This window comes from Dermacentor silvarum, chromosome 2 (genome assembly GCF_013339745.2).
Source record: "Dermacentor silvarum isolate Dsil-2018 chromosome 2, BIME_Dsil_1.4, whole genome shotgun sequence".
In the NCBI taxonomy this organism is placed as follows: Eukaryota; Metazoa; Arthropoda; class Arachnida; order Ixodida; family Ixodidae; genus Dermacentor; species Dermacentor silvarum.
The window spans coordinates 175,617,162-175,637,683 of NC_051155.1; the positions used below are offsets into that span (position 1 = coordinate 175,617,162).

The 20,522-nt window shown below is 49.0% G+C and overlaps 1 pseudogene; it reads right to left on the minus strand.

The window, feature by feature from the left end:
- Positions 1–11,330: 11,330 nt before the first annotated feature.
- Positions 11,331–11,471, minus strand: LOC119443267 (U1 spliceosomal RNA; annotated as a pseudogene).
- Between the last annotated feature and the right edge of the window lie 9,051 nt (positions 11,472–20,522).

A 20,522-nucleotide genomic window follows, 5' to 3' on the forward strand; every position in this document is an offset into this window, starting at 1 on the left:
GGCCACACCGAATGCCACCTGTCATGTTGACTGAGCCAGAAGCTACATTGTGTGAGTGTCCACTTTTCGTCAGTGTAGTGGAACTGCATTGCATGTGCGCGCTACGTTTCAGCATAACTTGTCCTTCACACACTCTGAGATACTGCACCGGGCTTCGTCAAGGACAGCCACTGAGTACAGATCAGAGTGGTTGGTGCGCCTCTTTTGCCTCCACGCGTACTGATGAATGACAGCGTGCATGTATGTGCAGACGTGCTTCTCTGACCCAGCTTTCCTCCATCCCTAACTCTAAGGTGCCTCAATGCGTGCGCCCTCTCTCCTGCCATGCGCGACAGCGCATACACAGCGATTGTACCTTATCGAACTTGGGCACTACATGCTCCTTCTGCCATAACGGAGAGCAACAACACTGACACCCATATCCCACCATTTTCATGGCTACTCACACTCGTTTTTTATATTTTTAGTTGACTATCGCTACATATTCTCGGCATGACAAGGTATCATTTAATACCATTGTCATGTTCACACGATGTCTACAAGTCACCTAACCGACCATTTCTTTCTAGAAGTGGTTACAAGATACCGATATCCCAGATACGTCAAATCTGTCTGAAGTCTGCTAAGAAGACCTTGTCTTCAGTGTGTTCTAGCGTAGCGCAGTATGTGATCTGCTACGACAATGCATGCTAGCGTGATATCGCCTGCACATGCTTTGGTGCCCACTGCAGTGTGCATTCAGCAACGAACCGTCAGTTGCGCTATTAAACACTGTAATATGTTGCTCGAAGAGGCAAGATATATGGGCACTGGTGATGCTGGCTCTGCGCAGATAGGGCTGTGTGGTCGTACATCAGCTCATTAATGTTATAGCTTTACATGCCGTTAAACAGACATTTTAAGTAGACTGCACTAAACAGGGTATCAAACTGAAATTTTTTTAATTTAAGATTGGCTTCATCCTTTGGTAGAGTTCTGGTTCAACTCTGGGGCAAAATAATAATGCTTTGAACAATTCGAAGCTTTCTGAACAGGTTCGTGCTGGTTCATATGGGCTAAAAAAAAAAAAGAACAGACATTTGTGGGCCTCTTGTTTCTGGATATGTGCATTGTGTTTTGGGAGAAAAAAGTTTGCTTTGGTATTGTGTATAACTTCTGTAGATTGTTTTCTTTTGCACGAGAATTATGTAGAAAAAAAAAAGAATAAGAATGAGGCCACAAATTTGAGGCACCATGGTATTTAGGTGTATCAGAATTTATACAAACAGCTTTGTGGCAGCATCCAGCTATCTGGTGTGTTACTGCATTACCTCCCCCCCCCCCCCAAATTATCTGCTCATTAGATAAATATTTAGGTTGATTACTTGTCTATAGTGTAGAAAATGAATTAATGTCTACTGCTTGGCCACCCATGTATTACGTGTTCATTCTTGTGAAAATTAAAGTGCCTGTTTCTAAGAGAACACGTAATATCATACAAAAGTGAGCAACTACCGTTAACACAATTCCACCAACACTTAGTGCATCTTGATGAATTCATGAATGTACAAAGTGTGTTCAAAAAGAAACCGAACTTTTGAAATAGCGTGCCAACCGGCAGAGGGAGCGCGCTGCGGCTACTGAGTGCATGTAGCGGCAGGTTTAGACAACAAACTGCAATTTGCCGCGTATCGCTCTGACCGTTAGTTGGCGAGCTACAGCCGCTGAAGTGAGCATATTGTTACGTGGATGTTGGGAGTATAGGCTGTATGTATTTACAATATATACACAAGTAGAGTTAGTGCGGTCAAGATAGCTGACCAGCAACAACACGAAGCAGCCACTGTTTCTCGATCTTCTTTTTTTTCCTCCTATCCTTCCGTAACAGGACCCCCGGGTGCTGAAGCGCCGTCTCGGCGCATCTCAGGCGAAGAACTGCGAGCGAAGTATGGCTTCAACCGCGAAACGTGCACGATGTTAACTGGCGTCGGACGTGAGGACGTATCAAACTGTAACGGCGAGATCTCGTAATTGACGTCGTTAACCTGACGTAGGACTTCATAAGGCCCTGTGTAGCGAGAGGGAAGCTTCTGGGAGAGACCGACACGACGACATGGTGACCAGAGGAGCACCCAAGCACCTGGGACGAACTTAACGTCGCGATGGCGGCGATCGTACCGCTTTTTTTGTATATCCTGCGATGCCAATAGACGAGATCGGGCGACTTGGCGCGCCATGTGAGCGCGATCGATGACTTCACGAGCGTACTCAGTTGTAACACGTGGCACAGAAGGTAGGATGGTGTCAAATGGCAATGTGGGGTCGCGACCATACAAAAGATAAAAGGGTGAATATCCTGCGGTGTCATGTCTGGACGAGTTATACGCGAATGTCACGTAGGCCAGCGTGGCGTCCCAGTCGCGGTGATCATTGGAGACGTACATCGACATCATCTCTGTGAGTGTTCGGTTGAGACGTTCCGTAAGACCGTTCGTTTGTGGGTGGTAGGCGGTGGACAGCTTATGCTCTGCGGCACAAGAGCGGAGGAGGTCGTCAACAACTCGGGACAAGAACGAGCGGCCGCGGTCGGTTAGTAACTGTCGAGGTGCACCGTGGTGGAGGATGACGTCATGGAGGAGAAAATCTGCGACGTCAGTTGCGCAACTAGTCGGCAACGCCTTGGTTATCGCGTAGCGTGTCGCGTAATCGGTAGCGACGGCGATCCACTTATTCCCTCGAGTCGTCGTCGGAAAAGGGCCAAGCAGGTCAATGCCTACGCGATAGAAAGGTTCAGAGGGAACTTCAATTGGATGGAGTCGTCCGACAGGTGGCAGGGGAGGTTTTTTCCGGCGCTGACACAATTCGCAAGTTGCGACATAACGACGCACAGAGCGGTAGAGTCCCGGCCAGAAGAACCGGCGTCGTACGCGGTCGTATGTGCGCAAAACTCCAAGGTGTCCCGCCGTTGGTCCATCGTGAAGTTGCCCGAGAACGACGGATCGTAGATGACGAGGAAGGACAAGGAGAAACTCAGGGCCCTCAGGGTTGATATTGCGGCGGTAGAGGATGCCGTCGTGCAGCACGAACATGCGGCACGGGCCGTCGGTGCTGCCAGATTGCACTCCGGCGAAGATGGCCTGCAAGAACTCGTCGCGATGTTCAGCGCGCATGTCGCACATGTCAGTGAAAGCCAACACGCAGGTCTCCGGATCATGTGCAACAGGATCAGGAGGATCCACGGGATGACGAGAGAGGCAGTCAGCGTCCTTGTGCAGACGTCCAGACCTTTAGATGACAATAAAAGAAAATTCCTGGAGCCGCAAAGCCCAGCGACCAAGCCGTCCTGTCGGGTCCCGGAGGGAAGACAGCCAGCAGAGTGTATGATGGTCTGTAAAGACCGAAAACGTGCGGCCGTACAAATATGGCCGGAACTTGGCGACAGCCCACACTAAAGCCAAGCACTCACGCTCGGTGATGGAGTAATTCCTCTCAGAAGGTGACAGCAGGCGGCTGGCGTAAGCCATCACGCACTCGGTACCATTCTGCTGCTGGGCGAGAACAGCACCGATGCCGTGGCCGCTGGCGTCAGTGTGGACTTCGGTCGGTGCTGATGGATCAAAGTGGGCAAGTATGGGAGGGGTGGTCAGAAAACCGATGAGAGCGGCGAACGCGTGAGCCTGCTCCGGGCCCCATGAGAAAGGCGTATTCTTCTTGAGAAGATCTGTCAAAGGGCGAGCAACGTCGGCGAAGTTTTTGACGAAACGCCGAAAGTAAGAACACAGGCCGACGAAGCAGCGCACGTCAGAAGCAGAACAAGGCACAGGGAAACTGCGAACGGCGCGAACTTTATCCGGATCTGGTTGTGTTAACGAGATGTCCCAACACGGTAATCTGACGGCGCCCGAATTGACATTTCGTTGAGTTCAGCTGAAGGCCGGCTTTTCGGAAGACCGCAAGAATTGCAGCGAGTCGCGTAAGGTGGCTGCCGATTGTGGGAGAAAAAACAATAACGTCGTCAAGATAACAAAGACAGGTGGTCCATTTGTAGCCTCGCAGAAGAAAGTCCATCATTCGTTCAAATGTCGCAGGAGCATTGCATAGGCCAAAGGGCATCACTTTGAACTGGTATAAACCATCAGGTGTTATTAGGCAGTCTTCTCGCGGTCCATTTCATCAACAGAAATCTGCCAGTAGCCGGATCGAAGATCAATGGACGAGAAGTATGTAGCTCCGTGTAAGCAGTCCAAGGCGTCATCGATGCGTGGTAATGGGTAGACGTCTTTTCGCGTGATCTTGTTTAAATGGCGATAGTCGACGCAAAAACGCCAGGTACCATCCTTTTTCTTTACAAGGACGACTGGCGAAGCCCAAGGACTGGCTGAAGGCTCGATGACCCCTTTCCGGAGCATTTTGTCCACTTCTGATTGGATTACTCTACGTTCAGCATGTGATACACGATAGGGACGCCGACGAATAGGATTCATGTCTCCAGTGTTTATACGGTGGTGAACAACAGATGTTTGGCCGAAAGGGCGGTCGCCGATCGTAATGTCACTGTACGATTAATCTAGCAGGAGACGGAGGTCCTTAGCCTGAGCAGAGGTGAGGTCAGTTGCAATCATTTTGACGAAGTCATCCGTGAAAGAACCAGAGCTGTGAGCTGCAATTGGTGCTAATAATCCACTCTCGGCATCCATACTTTCAATGTCAAATTCGGACGTACTAGAAATGCTGGCCAAGAACATGCTGGCCAGAATCACTTGAGGGCACAGGCTGAAGTTCAGAAGCGGGAGAACGACGTCATTATTCGTAACCGTGATCAGCGTATGCGGAACAGCAACGTTTCGGTTCAAAAGCACGTCGACGATGGGGCGAAGCACATAGTCACCGTCAGGAACCTGTGGCTCTGCGGTCAAAGCGACGTAAGTGACTGCCTCGGGTGACAGGCGCACATCTTGAAGCGAGCACAGGCGCGGTGGCGCGGTGCTTGGAGCATCGGCGAGTTGAGGCAGTTCCAACTGAAGGACGCCGGTTGCGCAGTCGATGAGAGCATAATGGTTGGATAAAAAGTCCAACCCAAGGATAACGTCGTGAGGGCAGTTGTCGATCACAGCTAAGAGAACAGAAGTAGGGCGGCCGGCTATACTTAAACGCACAGTACACATTCCGAGAACAACCAGCACGCCACCGCCGGCTACACGAAGCACTTGTGCAGTTGCTGGGGTGAGGACCTTCTTTAAACGTCTACGTAGGCTAGCACTCATGACAGATATGTGGGCTCCAGTGTCGACGAGTGCTTTGACAGGTACACCGTTTAACGTCAATTATACTTCTTTTTGTGGGCACAGACAGAGGATTTGCTGCAGTAGTTGTCAATGCAGCACCACCTCCGAGGGCTGCAGTGCTTAGTTTTCCGAAAGAACGCGGTCGAAAGCCACAGGGGACGAAAGGTGACGTGGCTGCGGCGAACGGAAAGATGGCCGACGTGTTTGTGGTGAACGAGACTGGTGTCCGCGAGGCGATGGTGAGCGACTGTACCACGTGTTCCTGGCAGAGTTGTCGGCACTGTTAGACTCGGCGGAGGGCGAAACACGGCGGGAATTTCCATAAAAACGGTTCAGGTTGGTCGGCGTGCGAGGTGTTGAGGGCCACGAGTTGCGACAGTATCGGGCGACATGACCAATACGGCGACAGGTGAAACATATCGGCTGGTCGTCCGCAGTTCTCCACTCAGTCGGGTTGCGATAATGCGGAGGGAAGCGTCGCGCTGGATCATACAGAGTAGAAGGGCGTTCGTTGGCTCTGGGGTTGGCGACAGCACAGACAGAATGTAAACCCATGCTTTCAAGTTCCGGACGAACGATGGCTTGAACGAGGGGAACTGAAAGAGGGGTAGCGTCAGGGCGACGCGAACAGAAAGCTGCGGGCGCCATCGCTTCCAGTTCACGTCGGACGATTCGCACCACGTCCTCTGATGGCGACGCATGCTGCTGTGTGGGCTGAGCTTCACACGTCGACGTTGCGGCAGTATTTGGAAGTCTGGCGAATGGTTGCAGGACGCGGCGGCTTTTGGCCTGCTCGAATTGTCGGCACTCTTTTATGATAGCATCAACTGAAGAACAGCCTTTGCACATGAGCAGATTGAAGGCATCGTCAGCGATTCCCTTCAGCACGTGCCCGACCTTCTCAGCTTCAGTCATGTCGTGATCGGCTTTACGACAAAGCGCCAGCAGGTCCTGGATATATGAAACATAGGACTCTGTGGGGGTTTGGGCACGGGAGGCGAGTTCCTGCTTTGCGGCAATTTTATGGCCGGCTGGTTGGCCAAACAACTCTTTTAACTTCTCTTTGCATTGGTGCAAGCTGGTCAGCTCCTCTTCGTGGTTTTCGTACCACACCTTTGCCGTGCCTCTTAGGTACAACAACACGTTAGCTAGCATAAGCGTAGGATCCCATCTGTTGACTCCACTCACGCGTTCGTACATAGCCAGCCACTCTTCAACGTCGGCGCCATCGGTCCCACAGAAAGTTCCGGGATCCTTGGCTTGTACAACCACAACCGATGGGGACGACGACGTAGCTGGCGACGGTGACGTTGACGTTGAAGGCGGCAACGACGTTGAACCCGCGTGCTCACCGTCAGTCATAGTGGGGACGGTGATGCGACGTCCACTGCGGAGCTCCGTTTCCAGCCTTGGTACCCAGCACCTCTCACCAATATGTTACGTGGATGTTGGGAGTATAGGCTGGATGTATTTACAATATATACACAAGTAGAGTTAGTGCGGTCAAGATAGCTGACCAGCAACAACACGAAGCAGCCAGTGTCCTCTCGATCTTCTTCTTTTCTTTCCTCCTATCCTTCCGTAACAATATGAACAAGCTGTTCTTCGGATTGGTGCCAAAGTGACAATGAAGGAATTTGAAGAACAGTGTGTGTGTGTGAAGTTCTGCTACAAACTTGGGAAAACTTTCACAGAGACATTTCAGTTGCTTAGCCAAGCATACGGGTAGGACTGTATGAGTCGCACACAGTGCTATGATTGGTTCAAGCGTTTTGAAGACGGAAGAATGTCGGTCGGTGACGATCCCAAGCCTGGACGACCTTCCACATCCACAGATGATGACCATGTCGAGAGAGTTCGAACTGTGATTCGTGGAAATTGTCGTTTGACTGTTCGAGAAGTCGCTGACGAAGTGGGTATCAGCGTGGGATCATGTCATGAAATTTTGAGCGACAAACTTGGTATGCGTTGTGTCAGTGCAAAATTCGTGCCGCGTTAGTTGACTGACGAACAGAAGCAGACCCGTGTTGAAATCAGCCAGGAACTGCTCGCCGCTGCCAGTGACGATGAAAACTTTCTTACGAACATCATAACAGGCGATGAGACATGGGTTTATGGCTATGATGTTGAAACGAAAGTGCAGTCATCGCAGTGGGTGGCCAAAGGTTCTCCTCGTCCAAAAAAAAAGCATGCATGAGTCGGTCAAAAATGAAGGTCATGTTGGTTGTGTTTTTTGACTGTAAAGGCATTGTCCATCAGGAATTTGTGCCACACGGTCAGACGGAAAACAAAGAAGTTTACCAGGGAATCCTAGTACGTTTGAGAGATTCTGTGCGCAGTAAGAGGCCTGAATTGTGGGAAAATCAGGCTTGGATGTTGCATCATGACAATGCCCGGCTCACGCGTAGCTCCTTGTCCGCAGCTACTTAGGGAAACACCACACTCCTGTTGTGCCCCACCCACCATATTCTTTGGACCTAGCCCCAGCAGACTTTTTTCTATTCCTCAAGCTGAAAACCACCTTGAAAGGATGTTGTTTCCAAACCGTAGAGGAGATCCAGGACAATGCGAGAAGAGACCTGAGTGCCATTCCAGAAAGTGCGTTGCAGGAGGCTTTCCAAAAATGGAAGAAAATATGGGAAGAGTGCATTGCCAGTAGAGGGGACTACTTTGAAGGGGACAGCACTTAAAATATTGTTACCATAAGCAGTAAAGGTGTTATAGCAAAAGTTCTGTTTCTTTTTTGAACATACCTCGTATAGCTGAAATATTTAAAGGGGACAAATAACGTAGTGAAAGCGCTGAACCAAAATACAGGGTGACCATTTTTAAGCTTTACAGAATTTAAAAATATTACCTGTGGCAGATATCATAATTCTAGTCCTTGAGTTGGATTGTTCAAAGAAGCGGACATGCACAAAAAATCGAAATGCATATTTAACAAATTAACAAAAATTCACTAATTAATTTATGGTACATATTGCAATTTACAAATTGTAGCCGCTGAGTTTCACTGTTTGCAAGGCGCATCTACTTGGAATGTATTTCCAGGGTGACATCAGTTTCGAGATAAGCACCACCAAACTCGCCATAAAGATGCACTGTTCCATCTTTTAACAAAATTCTCTTTTATGCATTGAAGCACAAAAGTAACTGGAACACCCATGTATTTCGCCCCACACTTTGGAAACGAATATCTCGGAACTGGTGTCATCCTGAAAATTAATTCCTCTTCGGACCTCCTCGGCTCCAGGCGCGGACGCAGTTACAGACAAATCACTAAGAAACTTTGATGATGCCTCGATCGAAGCAATAATTAAATACTTCAACGAATGTTGGGAAAGGGGGGAACTCCGCTCATCCTGGAGGCATGCCAAGATCGTCTTCATCCCGAAACCGGGAAAGAAGTTTGACTTGCAAAACCTCGGGCCTATATCTCTCACCTCCTGCTTAGGCAAAGTGCTCGAGCACGCAATTCTTAAGCAGGCTACAGAGCCACATGGATGACAAGAATTACTTCCCGCACACCATGATAGGCTTTAGAGTAAATCTATCAACACAAGACATCATTCTAAGACTCTCAGAAGAGGTCTTGCACCCTATTCACAGGAAAAGAACTAGAGCTGTCTTAGCCCTAGATCTAACAAAAGCCTTTGACAACATTACCGTAAGCATGAGGCAATCATGCTTGCATTGGAGAAACTCAATGTCGGACATAAAAGATACAACTATATCAAAGCCTTCCTCTCCGGCAGAACTGCTGAACTCCAGCTAGGCTCCGTCGCATCTTCCATATTGCAACTTGGCAGCAAAGGTACTGTTGTAACCTCCCCTCCCCCACGTGTCCAGCCCCACCAGTCCAACGTGTAGCTTCAGTGCTCTGTTCACATTGCCATTTCAATTCAGGAGGTGGATTGAGGTCGAATTTTCCTCAATAACAAAAACACTCTATCACTGTCTTGTATTTCTTCATTCACTCTTAAATTACTTTGAGTAAATGCTGAAGAAATCAACATCGTTATCATCCTTGGTGTCATTATCTTATTATAATTATTAGGCATTTTATTTGGTGTTTGATTCCTCAGGCTAAAGCAAGGAAATTGCATAATATGCAAAGTGCTTGCTTCCCCCCAACCCACCCCCACCACCACAAAAATTCGCTCGCTGCTTCCGCGCTTCCTCACTCCAACGTGTTGACAGCGAGTTTCCGCGGTCATCGAGTGAGATGTGTTCATGTTTGCTTGTGCGCTCGAGACACCATCTTGTTAATTTAGTTAGTAAGCCTAATTTATAAGTTTATACGGCCGATGAAACAACTATCCTTACTTCGTATAGCTGTCTACTGATTTTATATATCGCAATCGATGCTTCACCGTTCGGGCGAAACTGGGAATTTATTAATTAGTTGAATGTGTCTTTCGATTTATCGTGCTAGTAATGTCCTCCTCTTTCAATGGAGCTGAACAGGCCATGTAATGGGTAGGATGGATAACCGGTGGACCATTAGAGTTACAGAATGGATACCAAGAGAAGGGAAGCGCAGTCGAGGACGGCAGATAACTAGGTGGGATGATACGGTTAGAAAATTTGCAGGGGCAAGTTGGAATCAGCTAGCGCAAGACAGGGGTAATTGGAGATCACAGGGAGAGGCCATCGTCTTGCATGATTGTCGGCGCCACGACCACGCAGAAGCCGTCTGCGTGGCGCATAGGCGTTGCTGAACTAATTGAATTTCTCCAAGGAAAATGCGCAGAAAATTCGTAAAGTACGACTTACACACAACACAGACATGATATAGCGTAGGATTGTAATTTGAATATACGAGAAAACATAATTCTGTTACGCGCGAAGTCACACAAACCCTTTTTGCTTGCGATGAGTCACTGCTGGTAGCCTCTGCCTTGGGGGGTATGAGCCATTTCTCTAGTCCTGCACTGCCACGGGGATCGGCCTATTTTCTGTCGACCTTACGCCATGAAGAAATCCCGGAATTTCCTAGCCATAGGCAGCTGCGCTGTGAAAAAAAAAAAGAAAAAAAGAAAAAGAAAACGTGGCGTAGAATCTCTTCAGGGAGTTTTATCTGAATCATGCGTGAGCATTTCGTAGTGACGACGTGGTGTTGAGTGCTCACACTCAACACTGCTGGTAATCCTAGCACTGCTCAGCGACTGCGGTCGTCTTGGCGCCATTACGGTGAATGCGACAGCGCTGCGGCGACACGAACTGCTGCGGAAGGCGGCAAACGTGAACTGATGATGATGTTTAGCGCCAGTGTCGTGTTCTTCTTTGCCTGTGTCCTTGTCTATCCAGCGTTGTTATTTTCCTAAACATGAATTCCCAACTACTCGCCCAAGTTTCTCTTCTAGTGAACTGATGAGGCAAGCAAACTACTGCACGTGGCAGTGCCAGGTGCACTGATGACGTTCCGACCCGAAGCCACGGCTGCTCCACAGTTCTGGCTTACTAAAGGCTAAAGGTGTGCCTAGTGCGTGCCTCATTGCACACGTCACGTGGTCACAGATACGCGCTCGTGCCACTGCTCGCGTGTTCGTCGACTTCTTCCACAGCTGGCGCCGATCCCGCTTATCATGCCAGCGTTAACATACTGTCCCTCACGCGTTCGTCGTCGTCTTATTCCACAGCTGGCAGGCTATCGCCTTCACGTTTTACAAACGCGTGATACCTTGCTTGCTTTTCAAATATTTTTAACCCACTTTAGGGGCCCGAGCTGTCGGCGTCTAATGAAATGTCATGTCATCGTGGTCACGCGCAAAGCAAGATCTGCCGAAAACTCGGCGTCTCGTTCACTTGGTACATACTAAAATTGGCATGGAAGGGTACGAATGTATGACTAACATGACAGAAAGGTCATGACATCAATAACATCACATGCTCGTAAGTTACGTCATAATTAACGATAATAAAATCACGTGTGGGGCACCAATGCGGGAATTAGCAAAAACTCGTTAAAAAGCGCTTTCGAAACGCCAGTATGGTAACAACTCGTGACAGCGTCCACGTTGTCAACACTTATGAGCGTCACATTCCGATTTTCGATTGATATAGAAGGGGAAAGCGTGAACGCAGTCCCCCACTACCAAAAATTGCATGCCCCATCTGCCCCAGTTTGGGGTAGTGGCAGGGGTCAACACGAGCGCAGTGCAATGCCCGCGCCTCACCCTGGAGACACCACATCAAGAGAAGTTTATTGTCATCTCTACATTTTTACAATTCACTGGTGTAACACCATTCAATTTTCTTGATATACTGGTATCTGTTTACATACTATTACACACAATTATACACTAGGCATTTGTAACATAAAATTTGATCAGTTTCGAACAGTTATACAATGTTTAGGCTATTACATTGTACTTTCGTTCAACCTTGCACAGTTATAAAATGTTTAGTTTGACTCACAATACATTTGAAAATGCACTTGCAAATGGATCAGCCTTGTATTTTTATACAATGTTTAGGCTGCCCATTATTTCTCACAAAATTGTTATTCTTTAAATGTTGTTGGGGTCACATAATTCCATTTTCCCCCCTAAAGTTCAAAGACTTAAAGGTGTGTCAATATGGAATACTTGGGATTTCAACTGTGTTTTCTTTTACTATCCAAAATTTCGTATGCCATTTTTTAAGGAAATTGTCTATTCCATTTTTTTCTAGCTCTTTATACACACCACCTGGTGCCGTTGTCAGATGGGAAGGGGACTTGGCACCCGTAGGTACCGCGCCCCAGAGCGTTCATGTACTCAACCCAGCATCATTCGGTACATTGACCCCGGCACCCCCCCCCCCCCCCCCCCTACCCGGGCTGACTGGGTGGGGGGGCTTTGGTTTGGGCCAACGGTCCTTCCCGGACAAGGGGGCCGCTGTGGAGCGGCGCACACCGTGCTATTTCACGCTTCACACAAACAGCCATGTCGGTCGTCAGGGACACAAGCCCATCAGATCCCTGGATTGCCTCGACGGAAAAGGTGTCAAGGCAAACAACCATGGAGACAACAAAGGCCGTCCGCGGCGCAGCGCACTCTGTTGCGCCAGCACCAGTTCCAACTCTGTGTTCCACTGAGGCGAACGGAAACACGTGGATCGACTGGCGCATGCTGTCCAGTCGAGTGACCTTAGAAGCATGCATCATAACTTAATCGAAAGCTTTCCACCTGACTCATCAAAAATCACAGCAGGGCGAGCCCACACTTCGAGAAACTTCTTCTCGCCTAGGTGATGCCGCTCCCTGGTGAGATGGAACCAGACTTCCTTCCGTGCTTTTCCAAGCACTTCGTGAAGACCCGGCGCCCCTCCCCCGAAAACCGCATCACAGCGTGCTAACCAAACTTGGTATGAGCACTCGACAAGAAGAAGCACGAACTGGTTGATCGCCTGGCTAGGCAAAGGGGGCAAGAAACGGACTGTCTGAAATGGAACGCCTGGGAGACTAAACAAACTAGCTATCCGTTGGAGGAGAGAAGCAGAAAGTAAACACTGCGAAAAGATGTGAACTGTATCCTCTCGACCGCGACAAAAGGGGCACACTCCACGAGCCGGGATGGCTGTGAAGGGTCGGAAGCTAATCGGCAAACAGCCTCGCGCCAGGCGGTACATGAATGTAGCTCGCCTGGCGTCAAGGAAGCTTGCCGTAACGAGCTTCCAGCTTGGCCTGTGAAAAGACAGGTCATACCTTTGGCAACGCGGGGGGAGACCGGGGGTAAGGATATCAACTAATTCTAGGAGCGGAGTAGAAATTACATCGATGTCGGAATGGACCTTGCGAAGGCGTGCCAATGAATTGGCAGCCATCGCATAGAATAGGGACGGGGTTCCTGAGCGAGGAACACAGTGAGAGAATGTGTTCTGGGAAAACAAACGGAGTCTAGTGCTAAGGAAGAAGGAAGTAAAGCTTCGAGTCAGGAGCATATCTGAGCTAACGCACCACCTTGGTTATCGTGGTTATCTCGGCACCAGGTAAGCATGCTTAGAGCCCGTCTCGCTTCACCACCCCATCCATCAAGACTCACTGTGTTTCTCTGGGTTTTAGCAAAATACTTAAATAAATTTCTTTATAAATGCACAGTCGTTAATCTAAATTTAAAATGAATTTATTTAGGCAGTGTTCTTCTCCGTATCGCCTTTAATTCGGCAGATTGTAAATTTGCTGAAATAAGTTATAAGAGCATAAAAGTTACACACACTACTTGCATTGTCAACGTCTACATGAAGTTTCACATGGCTGACTGGTGGTGGCGCAGCTTACCACCCATTTTGTTAACGCTGGTTGGTGTTTGTTTCGCAGTATTTGCTGCCGTTGGTGGCTTTGCGTTGAGGAAGGATGCTGCTGTGTGTTCTATCGGCGTGCCAACGTGTCATGCTTGCTAGCATGGATCGCTAGCCTTCACCTGCTCTGCTTGAATAGCTCGCATACACTCGTACGCGCAGTTGATCAAGAACACTGCTCGGGAGGTTCCTGATCTTAATCCGTACCGCGGTGGCAGTGCTGCCAAGAGAGAGAGAGAGAAACTTTAATGAATGAAATGAAATTTTAGGACCTGTGGTTGGGGCCCCTAGTCCAGGGCTCCACTGGCACGAGCGGTTCGCTGGGCTTGGTCCAGGAGAGCCAGTTGGCTGTCCTGGTCCTCGTCCGCAAGTCGCGCCTCCCACTGCCCGTTAAAATGTTGTGTTTTTAGTAGTGTGGAGTTTATATGTTTCGGTCTGTTTGGGCATATCCACGTGATGTGCGGTAACGTTGGCGTGTCCCCGCACCACGGGCATTCGTCAGTGTATCGTGCTTGGTGAATACGGCTAAGTGTATGTAGGTTTGGGTATGTGTGTGTTTGAAGTCGGCGCCAATTCCTCGCCTGTTGACTGTTTAAGTTAGGATGAGGGCGTCCATATTGCCTCCGCTCCTGTCTTTGGTGTTCGAGGATGTCGCGCGGTGTGGAGGGAGGCTCGTCACATGGGTCGGTCCGCAGCTCGGATGCTTAGTACGCGAGCTATATCTATAGCCGGTCCGCCCTTGTGTTGCCCTCCATGCCCTCGTGTGCGGGGCACCAAGTGAGGTTGTGGAATCCGGTAATTTGACTCCCTAGAATTTTTAGTACTAAGCGCGGTGCCATCCCGGAGAGATACAGGCGGCAGGCGGTTTGTGAGTTCGTGAGTATGGCAGCAGATACGTCCCTATTCTCCGCGTCCCTAATTGCAAGTGCAATCGCTGCGGCTTCTGCTGTGCTGGTAGATTTTGCCCTGACCGATGCAGCTATCACACGATTTTGGTTCGTGGCTACCACCGTATACTTGTCCCTGTTCGTTTGACTCGCGTCTGTGTAGTACGCAGTGCTGCCAAACCCAGGGAAAGTTCCCTAGATCTACGAGGACCGCAGCGTGGCCTAGCGGTAGAGCATCCGCTTCGTATGCGGGAGGTACCGAGCTCAAAACCCGGTGCCACCGGGAACCCACCGGTTTTTCTAATGGGTAGAGATGTCCCCTGGCCTGGTGCTCAGCTGTCGTGGGGGTTCACATCTCGAAAGAGGGCCCAATAGAGATTTTCAGCACTTGTCTCTGGGCGCCTCTTGTCCAACCACAGACGGCCTGGTTGACGAGCATCCGCCGCGGCTGTGGGAGGCAAGTGCTGCCGCCGGGTACCTACCAGTAAAATAGGTACAAGCGCACTCCTGGCCTGGTGCTCGGCCATTATGGGACCTCAACGCTTGGAAAGGGGTGTTTGACCTCAACCCGAAGGCGCTCCCACCTCAATAGGTGCTTGAGGCGCCACATGGGAAATGGCCGCCATGGGAGCGGCCCAGACATCACTTGTTTTCCGTGCTCACGTTGGTTTAGACGGGAATTCAGGGCGCAGGCTCCTTTCCCAAGTGCATCACTCCTGAAGAAAGCCAAACGCCAGGCCGGACCCATTTGAACCAGTGGATGCCCGGCGGCGGTGGGAATCGAACCCATAGCCTCCCGCAGCGGAGGCGGGCGCTCTACCACTAGGCCACTGCAGCAGGCACCACTGGCGGTGGCTCGGCTGCAGGTTTCGACCAGCCAAGCCCCGGGAAGTGTGGAGGCGCAGCTTGGCCGTGACCTCACCGGGGAGATAAAGCTCGGAGCCGCCGCGGCAGAGCTCTCGTTGACTTTGTGGCGAGCACATGTACCCTTGACATTGGACGACCAAAGAAGATCCGGACACCCGGAGAAGAAGCCGCTCATCTTGAAGCGCGTCGCGCGGCCAAGCGAGAATGTGAGCGTCGGCGGTGAGCCGATTCGGAATACCGTGCCTCACAGCACTTAGCATTTCCTAGCAAAACTTAGTGAAGTCTTGTAAAACCTGGAGGAAAAGCTAGGTCGATCACCAGCTCCGCTGTTTACTCCAGCCTTGCACCACTGTAGTGCCCCCGTTTTTTTTAACACGAAGGTGTTTTATGCCGGGGTCCACCAAGACTTCACTGACGTATTTACGGAAATACGTCACACGAACATACACGAACATAATACAAAGAAAGAAACCAGAAGAAAAAGTTCCACAAACATGCAACATTTGGAAATCGAACCCACGACCTCTCGGTCCGCGACGATAGATCGCCGAGCGTTTAACCCATTGCGCCACAAACGCATTTGCAGAGAGCTACACAGACGCGCCTTATATATCTAACACTCCTCCGTGTACCCGCGCTCTTGCTCGGGGCGGTGCCGCCGCCTACGAGCAGAAAAGAGAAGTACTGCATTATGACACTAACGCGCACCGACAGTATAATGCCTGGAATATACTTACTAGTGTGCCGACCGCCGGGAGTTTCCAATGGGAGACGCTGGCACTGCCGGTGATGCCTTCCGCCGGAGGCCCCCAGACGGCGACACTGTTTGGGACCGTGCTAACCGAGCGGCGCATCACGCGGCGCATCACGCGTCGCTTGCGCTTCGGGTGCACTTCGGATGCGCGTTCGTAAGCGCAGTCGGTTGCGGCGCGTTGTTGCTTTCGAGCAAGTAGCGTGTGGTGCCTCCGCACGTCATTGCTGGGGTTCTTTTCTGTGCGCATGGTTCGTACTTGTGTTTGTTCACGGACGGAACCGACATGTCGTCGCAGAAAACGAGGCGTAAACACAGCACCTGTTTTGTCCCATATTGTACAACTGGATACCGCTCAAATAACGAGCAAGTCTCATTATTCAGCGCGCCTGCTGACTGGCCAGAACGTTTTGCCGAGTGGGAGAAGAATATAAGAGTGCAGATCGAAGGCTAACTCTGGCGGCTGTCGCTTGTGAGAAACACTTTAATAATTGCTACATTGAGCGCTCGTTCAAAATTAGTTGACGGTGTGTCGCCTATGAAAATGTGCCCTGTTTAATTACCTTCATTTATGGTAATTAATTTAATTTATGGTAATTAGATACAACTTGGTGTGAATTTAGCATTTGTGGACATGTCTCGCATATAATAGTTTACTGTGGAAAAAAGTTACACTTCTTCGGAAACCACGTATTTATTTATTGGTATTTTTCGCAGAAACACCCCGTATCGTGTAGCGTTATAATGATAACTGTGCATACGATCGTTTGTAAGTGCAACAAAATCATATTCTTTCGATTACGCTTTGCACCTCAACCAACGTTCCGCAGAACGAAACGGGCTGGGACAGTCCATTGGCGTCTGTCGCACACGCGCGCGTTGGCTAGAGACGCCGCTCGGCATAGCACGGTCCGTACGGCTATCGCCGTCTGGTGGCCGCCGGCGGAAGGCATCATTCTCCGTGCCACCGGAAAGCCCGCGGTCGGCACACTAGTAAGTATATTCTAGGCACCAGTGGCGTAGCCAGAAATTTTTTTCGGGGGGGGCTCAAGTTGCAACGCGGCCTCCTCCTTATAAAAGTTGTCGAGGCATCAAATACATCAATAATAACTGCATTGCCATTGCCAATGCCATTGTATATTAGGTGCTGAAAACGAGTTATTAACGCTACGCACAGTCAAGACAAGTAAATTATGTGTTTGTTTCGTAAAAGAATAGCTTCGTATGTCCCAAAAATTGTGGCAGTAATAGCTGATATCAGTGCTTCCGCGTTTTTTTTTTTTTTTTTGTTTCTGGTTTATCTAATAAGCAAAGAAAATATCACGTGAACTTCATATCAGTTCGAAACCAGCAAAGCAGTGCATGCAGCTGGTATGAAAAACGTAAAGGCCATAAAATGAACAAGTTGACAAATATTTTGATGAATCTTTGTCATTTAACAACCTCGTTTACATTTTTGTACATATGCAACGGTCAGGGAAAAACCTCAATGACGCTGTCCTTCGTTGCAACGGATTGCGCAGCAGCAGATGTTACCGCACGTATATTGTAATTGCACCGAAATTATAGTTGCAACAACGAGTACATATAAAAAGCAGAAGTTCCGCAAAATATACATTAGAAATGCGAAGATATAATGGAATATACAAATGGCAAGAAAGTGTCGCGTGAAACCAAGTTCACTGCTTGTATACACAAAACCTCGCAACAAGATATTTAAATATACGTATAAGTCTGCAATAAATCTACGTATCTAAGGAAACGTCATTGTATATAATGCGTCAAACAAGACAAATAAACATGTTGCGCAGTCACAGACAGTAAACTTCACGCATACGAGTATAAAGACAGACGATCCCAACCTTTAATAATCAAATTCTGATTCTGATTCTGATCCAGACAAGAACAAAACTATGATCTCAGAAATTGTGATATGCATTTGGGCCATGCTGCGATCGCGACAGCACCGTGTGGCTAGAATAAGAGAAAAAGAATGCAGAAATCAATATGAAAATGCGTATTTTAACTGCCTGCACAGCGGCAACAATTATTCTGCACCCCAAGTCAAAGAAGGCTATTGCTTCGTTTAAAAAAAGAAGTAAATCCATGTAGCTAAAAAGGAAAGAAAAGGACAAACGAAAGCCACAGATGATGCGGCAAGTTGATTTACCCAACATCCGAGTGCGTTTTTGGGAAACGCCGCGTGTGCCGGGCTTTCAATGAGCAAGGTTTGTCAAAATTGGTTATTGATGTCCCCGTAATTTTTGTATTCCCAGGATAATTTTGATTATCATGCTAACTGTTACAACAAACGGTAAAAATTTCTGTGGTTTTAAAAGCTAATGAACAGTCATACGTTTTCATAATTACGAGCTTATATAGGAATGTGAAGGAACACATATTTTTACAGGCATTGATTTTTGCTGCTTCGCTATCTAAACGATAAACTTTACTCGGCGGGGAGGTTTAGTGAAGCGTTCAGTAACTTCCGACACGTTGATGGCGACGTCTCTGTCGGCGTATAGAAGCGCCAGCATAACCATGCGTTCCTCATTGTAAAGCGCAAGTGGTTTTTTTAGTAATCTCATGTTTGAAAATTTCTCTGCGCTGGCAGTGGCACTGGAAGGGCGACTAGAATATGCAGCAGTTTGTACTAGAGCACTGCACGGGCCGATTTTTTCAGCCCGGACCCGGCCCGGGCCCGTTTTTACGTTGGGCTGCCCGCCCGAGCCCGAACAAAACTTTCATGGCGAGACCCGGGCCCGGCCCGAGCCCGGAAATAATCTACGTTACCCGCCTGGCCCGGCCCGCCACCCCTTTACCTCAGGCCCGAACCCGGCCCGATACCGAAAAATACATGTTTGTCAGAGTTCAGACGCCCGAGAATAACTCGCTGCACGTTACACGCACACCACGAGAAAGCCCGGCCCGGGCCCGGGTCAAAAAGCACACGCCGTTCCCGAGCCCGGCCCGAGCCCGGCCCGAGCCCGGCCCGAGCCCGTGAAAAAACTGCTCTACCCGGCCCGGCCCACGGGCCGGGCCGGGCCCGGGCTTTCGGGTAAGCCCGAGCCCGTGCAGTGCTCTAGTTTGTACACATGTACATATAACCTGCAGTCTCCATGAGAGAGGGCATCTATTCCTGTGCTGAAACCTAAAAACACTTCGATATCGTTTCCTCAGCACCACGCTCGACAAGGTAGACAGCCGTCCTCTTACGGAAGCCACAATTCTTGGTCCCTGGTCCCAGCCGACGTCGGAACGAACTGCTTTAAAAGCGCTATTACGCTTTTTAAAAGAAACAGGACTTAGTGAAAAACTATAGAATGTGCGGACTGATACGTTTCTTTTAGTTTTCTTTTTAATCTTCTTTTGTTTTCTAATATTTTCTGCCCTTACCCCATCCCCCTGTGCAAAGTAGCCAATCGGACACTTAACCTGATTAACCTCTTTGCCTTTCACCTCTTATTTTCCTTCCTTTCTTCATTCGATATCGTTGACATCCTTGTTTACGTACCTTGCACAAACAGTAAGCTGTTCAATTCCAGCAATATCCGTCGTTTCGTCAGCAAGCACGGAGAAGCAGCCTGCAGCGTTCACTTTTGCATCTAGGCTTTCTTTGGTAATTTCACCACGAATTTCTATAATTTGGATTGGTACATCTGGTTTAAATACGAGGCATTACTGGGGCAACTTTCCAAATGGTTCTTCAGATGTGTATCTCCACAATCAACTTGCATGCGAAGAAGCGTTCTGGAAATACCAGTAATTTCAGCGGGGGCTTTACTTAAATCCATAGGACCAGTGTCCCTATCGCCACGGAGAGCAAGACCTTGCCGCCCGCAAAAAAGAACTGTCTCAAATTAAATAGGCCGTTGAGTTTCTTCTGTTTTCTCTTATTTTACTTTGCCCGCCCTGGTCCAGCTTATCGATCACATTGGACGCGCTTTCTGAAAATGTTTGGAGAAAATTATCAGATGCCAGCTGACAGTCGCGGTGATATTTAATATTTTCCTCTGCGTGGAAGATTGCGAGCACGTGCTTCCATTTCTGGAACGGCTTAGACACGCGCGTTCGAGTGCGTGCATGTTGGCCCAAGTTTATAAAAACATTAAACCCAGAAAGTTCCAGAATTAAAAACCAGAAGCACGCCTTTGGAAATGTCAGTGCACTTTCGCGTCAAAAGTGTATGAGAACTTTATACTCATGAAGTTTCGGAATTGAAATCCATGCGCTCCGTAGATTCCGGTGCCGCTGCGAGATGCCGCGACGCGCCCGCTCGCTATCGAAAATCCCTTGAAACTTTGTGCTCGGCTGGGGCTCCTTACGTTATGTGACTCTAGTTGCATGGGCGTTTGCACGAAATCCAGCTTGAGTTCGCAATTTTCGCGCCGAAATGTCCTTTCGAGTGTCAAAAAGACATTGTAGACAAAATCCACAATAATTTCCGGCGCCGGTGGTTGTTTTGGTCGG